This window comes from Rhinoderma darwinii, chromosome 1 (assembly GCF_050947455.1).
Source record: "Rhinoderma darwinii isolate aRhiDar2 chromosome 1, aRhiDar2.hap1, whole genome shotgun sequence".
In the NCBI taxonomy this organism is placed as follows: Eukaryota; Metazoa; Chordata; class Amphibia; order Anura; family Rhinodermatidae; genus Rhinoderma; species Rhinoderma darwinii.
The window spans coordinates 597,278,936-597,295,452 of record NC_134687.1 but is presented as its reverse complement, the minus strand read 5'-3'; positions in this window follow the sequence as shown (position 1 = coordinate 597,295,452).

Below are 16,517 nucleotides of genomic sequence, written 5' to 3'. Positions count from 1 at the left end.
GTGTATTCATTATCAGGACACTTGATTAATGCTAATCTCTGTGTATGTGGCTGCACATCGCTGCTGTGTAAATGAATGGAGAGGAGTGTATGATGCTGACTGGTCACTGATTAGTCAGCGTCATACACGTAAACACACCCAGTTAAAAACACAATACACGCCCAGTTGGACATAACGAAAAAAAACGCCCAGTTGTCCATTTCAAACCTCATTTGCATATATATATAAAATAGCTCATAACTTGGCCAAAAATGAACGTTTTTAAAAAAACAAAACATTACTGTTATCTACATTGCAGCGCCGATCACATGCAATAGGAGATAGGGGTTTGAGAATCTGGTGACAGAGCCTCTTTAACAATCCAGATATAACACGTGTCAATGGAAATATCACATTCTGATATCAGAACCTGACAACTTAAACACCTGACCAGCCTTAGGGGTGTGGAAACCTATGTGGTCAAATAGTGCATATCAGTCACCCCTGCTGAAGGGGGCACCTCAGGGGCATTTGCAGAACATAATAATACACACCTCAGCTGCTGGAGAGCAACATAATACACGCCTCAACTGCTGCCAAACATCATAATACACACCTCAGCTGCTGCAGGACATCATAATACACACCTTAGCTGCTGCAGAACATTATAATACACACCTCAGCTGCTGCAGAACATTATAATACACACCTCAGCTGCTGCAGAACATTATAATACACACCTCAGCTGCTGCAGAACATTATAATACACACCTCAGCTGCTGCAGAACATTATAATACACACCTCAACTGCTGCCAAACATCATAATACACACCTGAGCTGCTGCAGAACATCATAATATACACCTCAGCTGCTGCAGAACATTATAATACACACCTTAGCTGCTTCAGACATTTTTATTTTATTTTTTAAGAATTTGGTTGTTTCATATCAATCAATCCAACCATTAATCAATCAATAAATCAATCAATCAATCAATCAATCAATCAATCAATCAATCAATGGTGGACAGGAATCTCACTCTTTGTCTTCAAAAAGAGGTTATGCAGCAGTTAAGGTGTGTACTCTCTACAATCAATTAGAAAGAATACTAGAAGCTACAATGGAATCCTGTGGCCTGAAGCCTCCTGCTTTCATATGATCATAATAATAATAATAATAATAATAATAATAACAATCTACATTTATATAGCGCCAACATATTCCGCAGAACTTTACAATTCAGAGGAAACATATCAGACATTACATAGAGACAAGCTAATTAATAATTCAAACAAGAGGAGAGAGGACCCTGCACGCAAGAGCTTACAATCTATGAAGAAATAGGGGAGACACAAAATGTAAAAAGTGCTTGTTAAGTACAATGGTCCAGCCAACTTTTATACACATGAGGTAGTACACATAAAACTGCATGAGCCGGTCACCAGCCGGTATCTGTGTATGACAGACATGAAGTGCATTAGGGTGCAGTAAGTATGGGGAAAACTGTTGAAAAAATGGATAACTTTCTGAGGAATAATGGTAGGAAAAGGAAAGTTGTCAATTCATAGATGTGGTAGGCTTGCCTAATATGATGTGTTTTTAGGGCACGTGTAAAATTGTGAATGTTGGTAACTTATCTGATTCTCCTGGGTAGCGTATTCCACAGAACTGGTGCAGCACGAGAAAAGTCTTGGAAACTGAAGTGGGAGGTTCGGATTATAGAGGATGTTAACCTTAGGTCATGGAGCTCCTTGGTGATGTTTTATATTATTATAATTTCAAGAAGGGGGTGCATTATACCTCATATAATTATATCTGCTATAGGGAATAAATAATGGTGGCAACTGTGTTGTATATATGACATAAGTCATAGTGCTTACATAATACTAACCAGAGTCTCCCCATTATGGGAAGCCATGATTCCCAATAACATAATCTATAATTTCCCATAATACCAGTCACGGTGCATACATAACACTAGCTATAGTACATATAAAATCCATATACACTGCTACATATAAACAGAGTGCCTTTATAACACTTTCTGTAGTGCTAATCTAAAGCAAGCCATAGGGCACAATGTGATGCCCATCACAGTGCCACACTATACACTCCACGCTACCTTATAGTACTGACCATAGAGCAATAACAGCTTAGCACAGAGGAAGACATTGAGCTGTGTGGGAGGAGTGTTGTATGACTTTATATAAGGATTTGACACAGCTAATAGAGTCATTTATCAGTTACCTCTAAAAATGTCTTGGCAAATGTAGTTTCTAAAAAAGTAAGAGTTCAGTAATGTTTACTTGCGTTTTAAGATCTGTAGAAGATATATCAAGATGGTGGAGATTTGGCAGGTGTAGGCACTCATAAAGTTGGAACCTAAAGCCATCTGCTGAAATCACATTGAAGAACACTTGATGGGATGAATTTATTTAAGCTTAATTATCTGAAGTTAATAGCGTTTACATCTGTTTACCTATATCTAAAATTATCAAGTCTTCCAAGAAGTGATATCATGTTTCCAAACTTTAATAACAAATATTATAAGGGGAGAGTGCTGTAAAAGGGTATAGAAAAAAATAGAGATTTCAATTATATAACATTATTTTGTATTTTAATGTTTATAAGTGATTTGATAGTGTCAAAGGAGACAGGTAAATATGTAACCTTTTGCGAAAACTTCCTTTTGAAAAAAAGATGGCTCGGGTCTTTTCTCTGAAACTTCCAGCAATCAACTGTTATTGCACACGCCCATATAATTTCCCTGCAGTGGCCACTGCTGGGGAAATGTAGTATTACATGATGGCCATTCAAATGTATGGCTGTTCATGCAAGGACCCCTGTTCAGAACAGTGCTAATTTGACGAGAGAGGCGTGCTAGTCATAGAGCACTTTCTTCATGGCTCTGCCTTCATGTGTTTTACTTTCCACTAATTGTGAGCCATGATTGGAAGTCATAAGCTTAGTCCCTTCTATGCAATCTAATGAACAGTAGGGCTACCTATTGTTATTCTTTCAAATCAGCATGGCATCTCCTTGACTGTGGGCCCCTGCACAGCTGCACTGGTTGCTTATAAGGTGTGTCCACTCCTGCGTCCATGTTAAGCAAGAACCGACCAGGTAGGTGGGCTCCATCATTGTACTGTTCGTCCTCGTGCAGTTTGCATCACTGTGGGCAGCCCATCCCTTATTTGCATGGGGAGATATGTTACTGACAATGATCATTTTTATTGCCGTATAAAATATGCAATCAGTCGACAAATGAGTGCTGGGCCCTATTACATGGGTCGATGATCAGGAACAAGTGTTCTGATCCTCCGATCAGCGGCCCATGTAAAAGGGCCTTAGCAAGACAACCCCTTTAAATGTGACTGATTAGCCTCATGAGATTCCTTCAAGTGAATTTACAGAGATTATAACAATATCTGTTAAAACTGCTGCAGTTGTTAGAAATCCAATGTTTAACTTTTCTTTTTTTTATGTAGCAACTGTATGTTCTAAGCTGCAGCCATGGGCGTAGCTTGAAGCTCCTTGGCCCTGGTGCAAAATCTGTTACTGAGCCACCATCTACCACCTGCTATTTATATTACTTGAGCCTTCCTAATACACACACCACATTCCAAATTATTATGCAACTGTTATTTTTCGCTGATTTTCCTAAATAGTCGATGCAAATGACAGTCAGTATAATCTTCAAGCCATCAACCGTTGGAGTATGATGTGAATTTTATTTAACAAATCTAATAATGATAACAGATTTTTTTTAGAAGTAAAAAACTGAAAATGCACTGTTTCAAATGATTATGCACAACAGAGATCAAAACATTTTAAAGGTTGCAAAGAGAACTAAAATGGTAATTTGATGAATTTGCAGCATCAGGAGGTCATATTTACAGAAATCAAAAGCTCTTTCAATCAAAAAAAACTTAACAGGTCAAGTTACATGTTAACATAGGACCCCTTCTTTGATATCACCTTCACAATTCTTGCATCCATTGAATTTGTGAGTATTTGGACAGTTTCTGCTTGAATATCTTTGCAGGATGTCAGAATAGCCTCCCAGAGCTTCTGTTTTGATGTGAACTGCCTCCCACCCTCATAGATATTTTGCTTGAGGATGCTCCAGAGGTTCTCAATAAGGTTAAGGGCAGGGGAACATGGGGGCCACACCATGAGTTTCTCTCCTTTTATCCCCATAGCAGCCAATGACACAGAGGTATTCTTTGCAGCATGAGATGGTGCATTGTCATGCATGAAGATAATGTTGCAACGGAAGGCACGGTTCTTCTTTTCGTACCACGGAAGAAAGTGGTCAGTCATAAACTCTACGTACTTTGCAGAGGTCATTTTCACACCGTCTGGGACCCTAAAGGGGCCTACCAGCACTCTCCCCATGATTCCAGCCCAAAACATGACTCCGCCACCTCCTTGCTGACGTCGCAGCCTTGTTGGAACATGTTGGCCATTCACCAACCATCCACTACTCCATCCATCTGGACCATCCAGGGTTGCACGGCACTCATCAGTAAACAACACGGTTTGAAAATTAGTCTTCATGTATTTCTGAGCCCACTGCAACCGTTTCTGCTTGTGAGCATTGTTTAGGGGTGGCCGAATAATAGCTTTATGCACACTTGCAAACCTCTGGAGGATCCTACACCTTGAGGTTCGCGGGACTCCAGAGGCACCAGCGGCTTCAAATACCTTTTTGCTGCTTTGCAATTGCATTTTAGCAGCTGCTCTTCTAATCCTATTAATTTGTCTGGCAGAAACCTTCCTCATTATGCCTTTATCTGAACGAACCCGTCTGTGCTCTGAATCAGCCACAAATCTTTTCACAGTACGATGATCACGCCTACGTTTTCTTGAAATATCCAATGTTTTCATACCTTGTCCAAGGTATTGCACTATTTCACGCTTTTCGGCAGCAGAGAGATCCTTTCTCTTTCCCATATTGCTTGAAACCTGTGGCCTGATTAATAATGTGGAACGTCCTTCTTAAGTAGTTTTCCTTTGATTGGGCACACCTGGCTAACTAATTATCACAGGTGTCTGAGATTGATTACAATGATCCAAAGAGCCCTAAGACACAATACCATCCATGAGTTTAATTGAAAAACTAATAATTAAATGTTTCTGACAGTTAAATCCAATGTGCATAATAATTTGGAACACGGTGTATTACATAGAACACTAAAGAGAGAATTCCTGCGTTATGCACCACCATCCCTAGGAAGTGGTGTAACTTGAAGCCCCTGGGCCCGAATGTCAAATTTTTAAGTGGTTCCACCATGTACTATTTATAATACAGGTGTCTTCCTATTTGGCAGAAGGTCCTTTGGGCCCCATCAGGCAATGCCCATATAAATGCTTTACACAACTTTGTAAGGTCTTTTTCATTTGATGTTTCTTAAGAATATATATATTTTTTTCAATGAGCAAAAATGCAATTGATTATGGCACACTGACTTTGCCTTCTTTTAAATTACATTTCAGGTTTGTCACTGTGTTACTTACAATACAGGAATGACTATAGATAACCAAATTTCCCAAAATTAGTTTAGAGTCAGATTTCGTGCTGTCTGAATAAATTTGCCGCAAATCGTAAGTGCCATGATTGTCCTGAAAACTCGTGTCTGGTTCTGTCATGTCATCTAGGACTGTATCCAAACCCTTTCAAGCTCTCAAACGCCAAGCAAGCATGTAATGCCAATGTGATAGCAACATATATGGGTAGAGGGAGGGATAAGAGGGCTGCCTGCAAGACATTATGGGTCCAAGGTCATGTGATTCTTTTTCTAATCTGTAAAAGGCAGCCAGTGCTCGCTGGGCAGTCACCATGCCACATTTTGTGCACTGTAAACTCTAGAAGTTTTGGAATTTGCCGAATCCGAAACTTGGAATATCTTGTAGATTTGATTTGCTCATCTCTAGTCCTGACCAATTGGTGAGCTATTGAGGTAAAACATGTCTATGAGCATCATAGCAACAACATTTTCATGTGGGCACATATTGTGCAACATGTTAGAGAGACACCTATTGATGGGATTTTACATTTATGTCTCAGCATAAAAAGGTGACACATTTTAATGTGTCAGAATGTAGAATTACATTAAGGCACTCTTAGGCCCCATGCATACGAACGTAAAAACGCCCGTAATTATGGGCCCATAGACTTCTATTGGCCACAGGTACCTTCCCGGTGCCCGGGCCATTGAAAAATATAGAACATGTCCTATTTCAGGCCGTAATTATGGCACGGGCAGGCCCATAGAAGTCTATGGGGCTCCCGCAATTACGGGTGGCTATTCGTGTGCACCCCTAATTACGGGAAAGTTGCTAGGCGACGTCAGGAGATAGTCACTGTCCAGGGTGCTGAAAGAATTAAACGATCAGTGCGGGACAGAGAGAAGGGGCTGCACTGATCGGCAGTAACTCTTTCAGCACCCTGGACAGTGAGTACCATGCGCGGCGCTCACAATATAGATGTCTAATGTTACTTCAAAAGCCTCTAACAAAAAAAAGTTAATGCTTACCCAGAACTCCATGCTTCTTTCTCCAGTCCGGCCTCCTGGGATGACGTTTTAGCCCATGTGACCGCTGCAGCCAATCACAGGCTACAGCGGTCACATGGACTGCCGCGTCATCCAGGGAGGTCGGACTGGATGTCAAAAGAGAGACGCGTCACCAAGACAATGGCCAGGGTATGTATGACCTTCTTTTACTTACAATCGCTGCGTTCCGCTGTGGAAACTCTGCCAGCACTGCCAGCACTGATAGAGAGAAGGGGCTGCCGATTAGTGCAGAGAAAACGGGTCCGTAAATACGGGTGGAATACTGGTGACAACAGACCCGTATTTATGGGCACGGGTCCGTAAACACTGGTGGAATACGGGTCGAATACGTGTGACAAAGGACCCGCATTTATGCCAGTATTTACGGGAGGAAAAAAATATGTTCGTGTGCATGGTGCCTTAGACACATGCATAACTATAGTATACCACTACATCTTGCTTTTCTTCTATAATAACACAAATGTGTGATTTTGTATCAGCCTGAGATTCTCTCCTCATACTTTGCGAGTCTACACATTGCAGCGGCCCATCAATTACTTTGCTGTTCTTAATTTCTCACTAAGCAAATGCAAACTAAATTCGTTACAATAAAATAAGGGCAGAGTGATGAGTTCTTCCGGCAAGTAGGCAACAGGGAGACATTGGGAAAGGTGATTATATTGAGATATTTGAATAGCTAGCCATTAACAATAGTATCCCTATTACAGGGTTTATAATGTGTTCTTTTCTGTATCATCCCAAAGGAATAATCGAGTTCTCACACTAACAAAAGGCGGCGGAGAAATATTCACTTGATGGTGAAGACCACACACATTCTTACATCATGAAAAAAACGCACTACATACCTTGTCTTTCTGTATTAGTATCTGGCTTTGAACCGCAAGTGTTTTTAGGGTACAAGTACACTTATTTAACCCATTTAATAAATTCTGAGTTCATTAAAATGGGTCTCCCGTTGTCATCTGTTGGACAAAGCAGAGAGTAGCCACAAAGGGCATCTCTCACTCTGGAGGACCTGGCAAGTCCATACATTACATAGACAGACCATTGATTTAAAGAGGATTTGGGTAATACTTAATTTCTCGTGTGGTGGCGCTGCAGGAAAATTGAACAATTGCTGTCATGTTCAAAGATGATTACAGTTGATTGCTGAAGACCTCAACAGTGGGGCTCCAAGAACCACATGTGACTCCTTACAGTTGCCTATAAATAATTAGGACCTTCAGTAACTCACGTCTTATCAGGGCCGATTCTAGCTTTTCTGCTGCCTGAGGTGTAACTTGAAATGGCGCCCCCAGATTTTAATTGACATTCCCTGGCTGTACTTCATCACTGGCAGCCTACTCGAACTCCTCCAACTTTTGGAGATGAGCCGTTGCCTTGTACTGGCATGCGTGCCCAAGTAGTACAAGGCAAAGTTGGATGAGACTGGTAGTGATGTACATCAGCCAGGGGGATGTTAATAAAGCATTGAAAGTTGGGTTTGGAGGCACGTCTTAGTGACTCTTCAGGATAGCGGCACCTCCCCATGACCCTTTAATGAGTAATTGGCATATAGTGTGCACTGTTTTAAAAGTTGATTTTATAGATTTTGCTGTATCTGAAAAAAATATATACAGGGGAATGTTTGGAAATATTGTCAGGTCAGGTATTACCGCATGGTGGCGGTTCAAGGGGTTAAAACTACCAGACAGGTTCCCAATAAATATACAACGAATGATGTACCAGAACTAAGCTCGCTACATATATACAACACCAGAACGAAGCTCAGCACATAAATATACCAGAAGCAAGCTCAGTACATATATACTTTATAACAGCAGAACCAAGCTCAGTACATATATACAGCTCCAGAACCAAGCTCAGTACATATATACAGCTCCAGAACAAAGCTCAGTACATATATACAGCACCAGAACCAAGCTGAGTACATAAATACAGCACAAGAACAAAGCTCAGCACATAAATACAACAACAGAACCAAGATCAGCACATAACTACAACACCAGAACCAAGCTCAGCACATAAATACAGCAACAGCACATAAACAGCTCAATTTAGTGCAACCCCTGCCATATAGGTTTGTATGGCATAAAACTACAACTCCCAGCATGGCCTAAACAATGGTAAGGCTTTGCTGGAAGTTGCTGTTTTAAAAAAATAAAAATAAATCATACCACCTATAATTTCGCTGCAGATCATATAGTGACTACAGTACTGATTATAGGCAGAATAAACATTTACATTAAGAGACTCACCGGTGATGTCTTTTCAGATTGTAATTGTTCTTTTTCTCTTTTCTTCTCAATCCGGTCCAGACCTCTATGACAACTTCTCCCGGCCACAGCCCATTTCTGCAGTTTGCTGCTCAGATGACTTCAAGCTTCTCACTTTTCAAACATTTCTGCACCTATAAACGAAGATAAAATTCTCATGGTGACACACACTATGCCCTAAATACAATAGCACCATACACTGTATCCCTGATTATAATAGCTCCATACACTGTGTCCTACACACAGTGCTCCCTGTAAATAGTGCCCCCATAGAGCCCCCTGTAGATAGCACCCCCATAGAGCCCCCTGTAGATAGTGCCCTACATAGACCCCCCTGTAGATAGTGCCCTACATAGATCCCCCTGTAGATAGTAAGACACATACAGCCCCCTGTAGATAGTGCCCCACATATAGGCCCCCTGTAGATAGTGCCCCACATATAGCCCCCCTGTAGATATTGCCCCACATATATCCCCCCAGTAGATAGTACCCTACATATAGCCCCCCTGTAAATAGTAACCTACATATAGCTCCCCCTGTAGATTGTGCCTCACATATAGCCACCCTGTAGATAGTGGCCTACATATAGCCCCTTGTAGATAGCACTCTATATATAGCCCCCTGTTAAAAGTGCTCTACATATAGCCCCCTGTAGGTAGTACCCCACATATGGCCCCCTGTAGATAGTGCCCCACATATAGCACCCCTCAGATAGTGCCACACATATAGCCCCCTGTAGATAGTGCCCATATTCCCCATGTAGATAGTACCCCACATATAGCCCCCCTGTAAATAGTAACCTACATGTAGCCCCCTGTAGATAGTGCCCCACATATAGCCCCCCTGTAAATAGGGCCCTATATATAGCCCCCTGTAGATAGCACTCTACATATAGCCCCCTTGTAGATAGTGCTCTACATATAGCCCCATGTAGGTAGTGCCCCACATATAGCCCCCTTTAAATAATGCCCCACATAAAGTGCTCCCTGTAGATAGTTTTCCACATATAGCCCACCTGTAAAGGATCTGCCAGACACAGCTTCTGCCCGTGGTTAATCAGTCTGCACCTGCTCCTAAGTCTGATAGGATGAGACGATCTGCTGCCACTCAAGCTGGTAGGCTCAGGAGTGGGAGAACCTATCACAGCCTGGCTAGACGGTTCTAGCTCCCGCCCTCAATCTATTTATACCTTCATTTCCTGCTTGTCTCTGCCTGTGATTCTTTCATGTTTCCTGGCTCTGCTGCTCCTGCTATCATTATTGACCTTGCTTCATTTTGACCCTGGCTTTACTGACTACGCTCCTGCTCTGCGTTTGATACCTCGTACACTCCTGGTTTGACTCGGCTCGTTCACTAGTCTTGTTGCGCACAGTGTTTCCGCGGGCAACTGCCTCATTTCCCTTAGCTTCTGTGTACCCTTGTCTGTTTGTCTGTCGTGCACATATTGAGCGTAGGGACCGTTGCCCAGTTGTATGCCATCGCCTAGGATGGGCCGTGCAAGTAGCTAGGGACTGAGTGGCGGGTAGATTAGGGCTCACCTGTCTGTGTCCCTACCCCGTCATTACACCACCCCTGTAGATAGCGCCCCACATATAGTGCCCCCTGCATATAGTGGCCCACATATAACCTCCCCTGTAGATTGTGCCCCACATATAGCGCCCCTGTAAATAGTGCCTCACATATAGCCCACCCCTGTATATAGTGCCCTACATATGAACCCACTTTAGATTGTGTCCCACATGTAGATTCCACTATAGGTTGTGCCCCACATATTGCCCCCCTGTTGATAGTGCCTCACATGTCGCTCCCCCTGTAGATGGTGCACTACATATAGCCCCTAGATAGTGCACCACATATAGCCCCCCTGTAGATAGTGCACTACATATAGCCGCCTGTAGCTAGAGCCCCCCCTGTAGATAGTGCCTCACATAGAGCCCACCCCTAAAGATAGTGCCTCGCATATAGCTACCCCTGTATATAGTGCCCCACATAAAGCTCCCCCTGTAGATAATGCCACTCACACATTTAAGTGGAAAAAAACAACTTTACATACTCTTGATCCCGTTCCCGCGCCGTCCTGTGTCAATACAGGCCTGCTCTCTTCTCAGCAGGTCTGCTGGGGCTATACGATGCAAGCGGCACTATGAATATGTAATCGCGCCGCTTGCATCGTTGAAAAGTGCTGATTGTCAGGGCAGAATGACTTGCCCCTCCAATCAGCGCCTATCAGTAACGGAAGCGGCCACTAGCATCGTTGAAAGGCGCTGATTGGAGGGGCAAGTCATTCTGCCCTGACAATCAGTGTCATTGTAAGGCGCTGAATTCATCACTCATGCATGTAATTGTTTCTGCATCCTATAGACAATTATTGCAGGAGGAGGTGGCGGCGGCTGGTTTCAGTGGCGCCGCCGCCCCCTCAGAGAGGCAGCAGGCCTCCGTCTGAGGTGAGAAGCTCATCACGCCTTATGGACGGTGCGGCCCTGCCTCTTATCAACAATTTATTTTGTTCTCGAACCACCGATTACTGAAGGGGAGCCTCTAAATCACAAGGCTTCCTCTTTAAGCACCACCACATGTCCTTTTCATAGGGACTGTGGAAGTGGGAAGTAGCACCAAACTTCTAACTGGTGATATGGATTTGTAAGATGCATGTTTTAAAAGGTTTGTATCTGAAAGCGGAGTATGAAATAAATCTGCACAAAATGTTGAACCTGAGAACATTAGTGTTAAAATGTGAACATTTACTTTAAGGCCTCATGTACTTGGCTGCATTACAACTCTGTTTTGTATAGAGCAGTATTAGGGCTCCCGTAGAGGTGCATGGAGCTTTAGTGTACCCCGCTATGCCTCCAATTTGTTTATAGGAAAAGCTCTGTGCATATTGCATCCAAAAGAGCATTGTACACACATTCAGCCTCGGACAAAAAAAGGGGCAACTGCTCTGAAAAATATTATGTTTCAATCAATGTTTATCTATTCCCTACTTATTATTTTCCTACTGTTATGGAATAAATATATGTATAATGTATCTGGGACCTCAATGAGTGCAATGCTGAAGAGAAGAACATGTATTAGAATATATGTTGGGTATTATTGAAAGGTAATGGAATAGATTTGCAGACATTCTGTAGATAGTAGAAATTGGGGCCCTACAAGGACTTACCAGACACAAAGGAGTCTGTTTATATGATGTTTGAGTTCTGTGCATACAGCCAAGATAGATAAAGACCAGACACCAGATTAACAACTAGATGTAAGAGATAAGAACTATGTACATAGAGACATAAATCACGAGGGAAGAAACCACAAGAATGTAAATGATTCATGTGTGTCTGCACGTAGTTATGTGATATTTTTACTATATAAACTCTGTGTCTCTGCAAATAAAGTCAGAAGTATTTTACCTTGAGAAACGTCTCAGTGTATCTGTTGCTTCTCCGAGCTCGTCCCCCCCACCTGATTTGAACCTGCATGGAGATCAAGGCGTAACGTGACTCAAATTGCGATCACAGAAATTGGCGCCCGAAACAGGGACTTGACCAGAAGGACGGCACCCCACCTAGGGGATCTCCCGGGACTAGAGTGGCGACTCTCCAGACTAAGGAACGTGCAGACCACTGCTGCAGCAAGGTAAGAAGACTTAATTCTTACAAACTCTGCTCTGCACCTTCCTGTCTGGTAGGTCACCTTCCCGGTAGTACTCCTGAGGGATAGAGGGGCCACATGAGGGTATTTTTAGTGTAAAAATCTGGTCAAGTCTATATGTAATCCTACCCTCAGGATAAAGTGCCTGATCTCCATGACAGTATTTGTATGAATGTTGTAGAAACCCAGTTTTGTGTCACAAATGCATTTTAGAATAAGGAAATTGTTTTTGGGAAAAAACTTCCGATAATCCGGCAAAATACCGAAAATGTGTGTACAGCATTGAGGTACTTGCGGAGATTATCATGCACTGATTTTCAGCTCAAAATTCCAGAATTTTGTGCAATCTGATAATCCGGCATGTCAAAAGAACAGCTTGATTTTACGTTTGCCTTGTTATTTGGATTAGGAATATTTGTCATATTACTGTTATGGTGTGGAGGATATCTCCTTGAGTGGTGTCTCAGACGAGGAAAGTTATAAAAGGACTGTGAAAGGGAAAGATCCTCTGGCCAGAGTAGAGTAAGTACGGAAACTAGAACTGTCTAAAATAGATGAGAAAGAAATTCATCTGTCAGTAGCTAAAATCTGTAACAAAATAAGAAGTATCAAGTGGATAAGTAACTGTCGAAAATAGGCAAGAAAGAAATTTGCCTATCAGGAAACTTACCCCTTGAATTACTTAGGGTGTGCCAAAAAAGGCCACCACTTACAGTCAGATGAGGAACTTGGTGTTCCTATTAAGAAGTTTCGAAGGGATAAGTAACTGTCTAAAATAGGTGAGAAGAAATTTACCTATCAGGAAAATTACCCCCTACGTAACTTAGGGTCTGCCCATAGGCGACCACTTATAACTATGGGGAACTTGGTGTTCCTATTACGAGATGAGCACCCACAAGGACTGACAGCCAAACAGGTAGTAGCAGAAAGAGGAGGTAAAAAGGCAACGCAAGGAACGAATCAGTTAATGAAGGCATGAGGAATGGGAAAAGCGGGAAGATTAGATCGGGAAAAATATAGATGATATAATGAGCAGATCCTTTGTGGGATTATTGTTTAGTTGGTTGTAATTTGGCTCAGTTGGATAGTGTATACAGAGTGTACGTAGGAGATACGTAGTGTGGGACTTTCCCTAACAGCCAATAGAGTCGTATGGCATATGGGTGAGCAAGCACCTGTTAAAATGGTGTAAATTTACTAGGGGATTGTAAATCCAGAACCACACAGAGTCAAATGACAAAGCAGATTGGAGTAGATGGATTGTAGCATCTTTTAGAAAGCAACAAAGAGCCTACAAATGTATGTAATGTTAATACACTGAAGTAAAAGTGCAGGAGGTTGTCAGAGGAAATTCATATATTATAAAGTAAAGTTTAAAGCAAAGGAAGCTATAGAAGTAGTAGTTGTTTTAAAGTTGCAAATGACCTTATAGTAAATTCCCATATGGTATAATTTAGAATCAACTTGTGTGATAAGAGAAGGGGGAGGTGGAGAACAGCTGCTGGTGAGATAAGAAATGTAATCTTGTTCTTGAAATGAATGGACACAACATTAAATGCTGATATAGATATTTTGTATGACTTTGTGTCATTTTGTAGATTGAATCAGGAAAAGTGATAAATGTAATAATGTATAAGCAGTCCTTCACAGCCAAACCACCAGACACCTCTGTCTTATATGATGAGACCCTTGATCCTGTCATACATTCTGCACAGAGTGCAGAGTTGCTTGCCCTGATCAAGGCATGAAAACTGGCAGAGGGAAAAAGAGGAGGGCGGCTCCAAGCCGCAGATTGGGCAAAAGGTATTCTGGAGAACAAAGGGAAGTTGGAAGGTAGAAAGTTGATGAAAAGTGCTTTAGAGGGATTTGCAGAAGAGGAAGTTAGGAATAAGAAATGTATTGTATGTATTAGAGAACAGGACCAGCAGACGCCCGGTAATGGCGTCCGTACCTCATGTTGAGTGTGTCCTCATTGTTGGTGGGAAACCCCCTGCGCACTGTTTCCAATGGGAGAGGCTGCCCCCCCCCCCCCCTGCCCCTGATGTGGCCACGCCCGGCCCATCCAAATCAGTATGAAATAATCACCTTGTTAATTTTGTCATTTGTAGTGTTTTTTCTATTTTACAGAAGTTCCAGTCTAGTTCACTGATGAAACAACACGTAATTATAAGATAGAGATGGTGGCCGTCAGATTGTACGGTTAAACATTAACGTAGATAATTTCTATACAATGGTGTGATAAATGATTGCAGATACGTATGTTGTTTTGCCGGCATTGAAAGTGTTAAGTTGTGAGAAGTTGTGAGAAGTTGTGAGAAGCTTTGAGTGTGTGACCCCCCTCCCTCCCCCCTAAAGTGTGCTGTGTTTGGGAGGAGGAGGAGGGGGGCTGACTGGGTGCAGTCTGCAGGGCTGATGAGACAAAGGGATTTCAATATGCACTGCTGAGATATATATATATATATATCAGTAATGTCTACAAACTGAAATAAATTTCTTGTCTTTTGCGCAAGCGCTGTTGGTTATAAAAGTTACGATATTTATGTGTTATGATGTGATCAGATTTCATGTGTTTTGATAATTCAGATGTATTAAACTACAGATATTGTGAGACACGGGGTATTGAAAATGTATGTGCCCCCACCGTTATACTGTTTATTGGTTTGCAGTAATTAATGTTATCAGAGATAATATTTTCTGTTTTATTGAATAACTAACTACAATTGTTCTATTTTTGATTTCACATAGAAATTATGTCATTGTAAAGATCAAATGTTTGTCAGGAAAAAGTCATTTTTGTTTCAGGCTGTTGTACATTACAAGGGGTTAAATTAGTGTTATGTTGAGATGTAGTTTTGAACTCTGCTACATCACTCTCGCAGAGTCCACAAAGGGGGGAAGGGTGAAGGAACTGATCAGGTACAATTTTGGTTTATGTGTAAGAGACCATCCCCCTCCAGCAAAGTTACACAGGAGGCGAGGTGACGTCACTCACACGAGTCTTTATGGATTTAGATGAGGGAGAAGGCAAAACAAAACTTGTCTGGACATTGTTAATTTGATGTAAAGTTTTTGGGAATGTTTTATTTTTATTTGTTTTTGTATTAATCAAGTATTTGTAGAACCTGATAAAAGTGAGATTCTCAAAGTATTTTGGATTATCAGCTGAATGAGGAGGAGTTGTGTTTGGTAGCGGCTTGTGACACCAATCCATGGAGTACCTCTACGCAAGCATATACTTTGTACTGTACTGAACAGAATGGACATGCCACTGCAGTTCTCACACAAAGTCATGGACCACAGCAGCGCCCGGTAGCATATTATTCAGCTAGACTAGACCCTGGGGCCCGAGGTTCCCCATCATGTGTGAGAGCTATCATTGCTGTAAATTCAATGTTAAACAAGGCCTCAGATTTGGTCCTGGCATTTCCACCACATGATATTACTGCTATTCTAACTCAAGTACAACCGAAGCATTTGTCCACTGCAAGACATTTGAGATTAACCTGTGCTCTTCTTCTTCCTGAGCAGGTTACTTTACACCGCTGTACTACATTGAACCCAGCTACCTTACTGCCTTTGGAGCAAGGGGGAGAAGACGTAGGTAAAGTATGGTCACAATTTTTGCCTGAAACTGATGAACATGATTGTATGGCCCTTATGGCCCAGGAAACAGTGGGCTTTGCACATATGAAAGATACCCCACTCCAAAACCCAGACCTAAGACTCTTTGTGGATGGTTCAAGGTATTGTGTAGAAGGATCTTTTCTTACAGGATATGCAGTAACCACCGAAGATGTAGTCCTAGAAGCAGCCTCCTTACCAGCGTCCAGCTCAGCACAAGAAGCGGAGCTTAAGGCCCTGGCAGCAGCATGCCAACATGCAGAAGGAAAGACAGCAAATATATACACTGACTCTCGATATGCTTTTGGGATTGCACACGATTATGGCCCCATATGGAGGGCTAGACAGTTTTTGACCTCTGCAGGTACACCTGTAAAGAATGCAGACTTTGTAAAATACTTGATGGAGACCCTGATG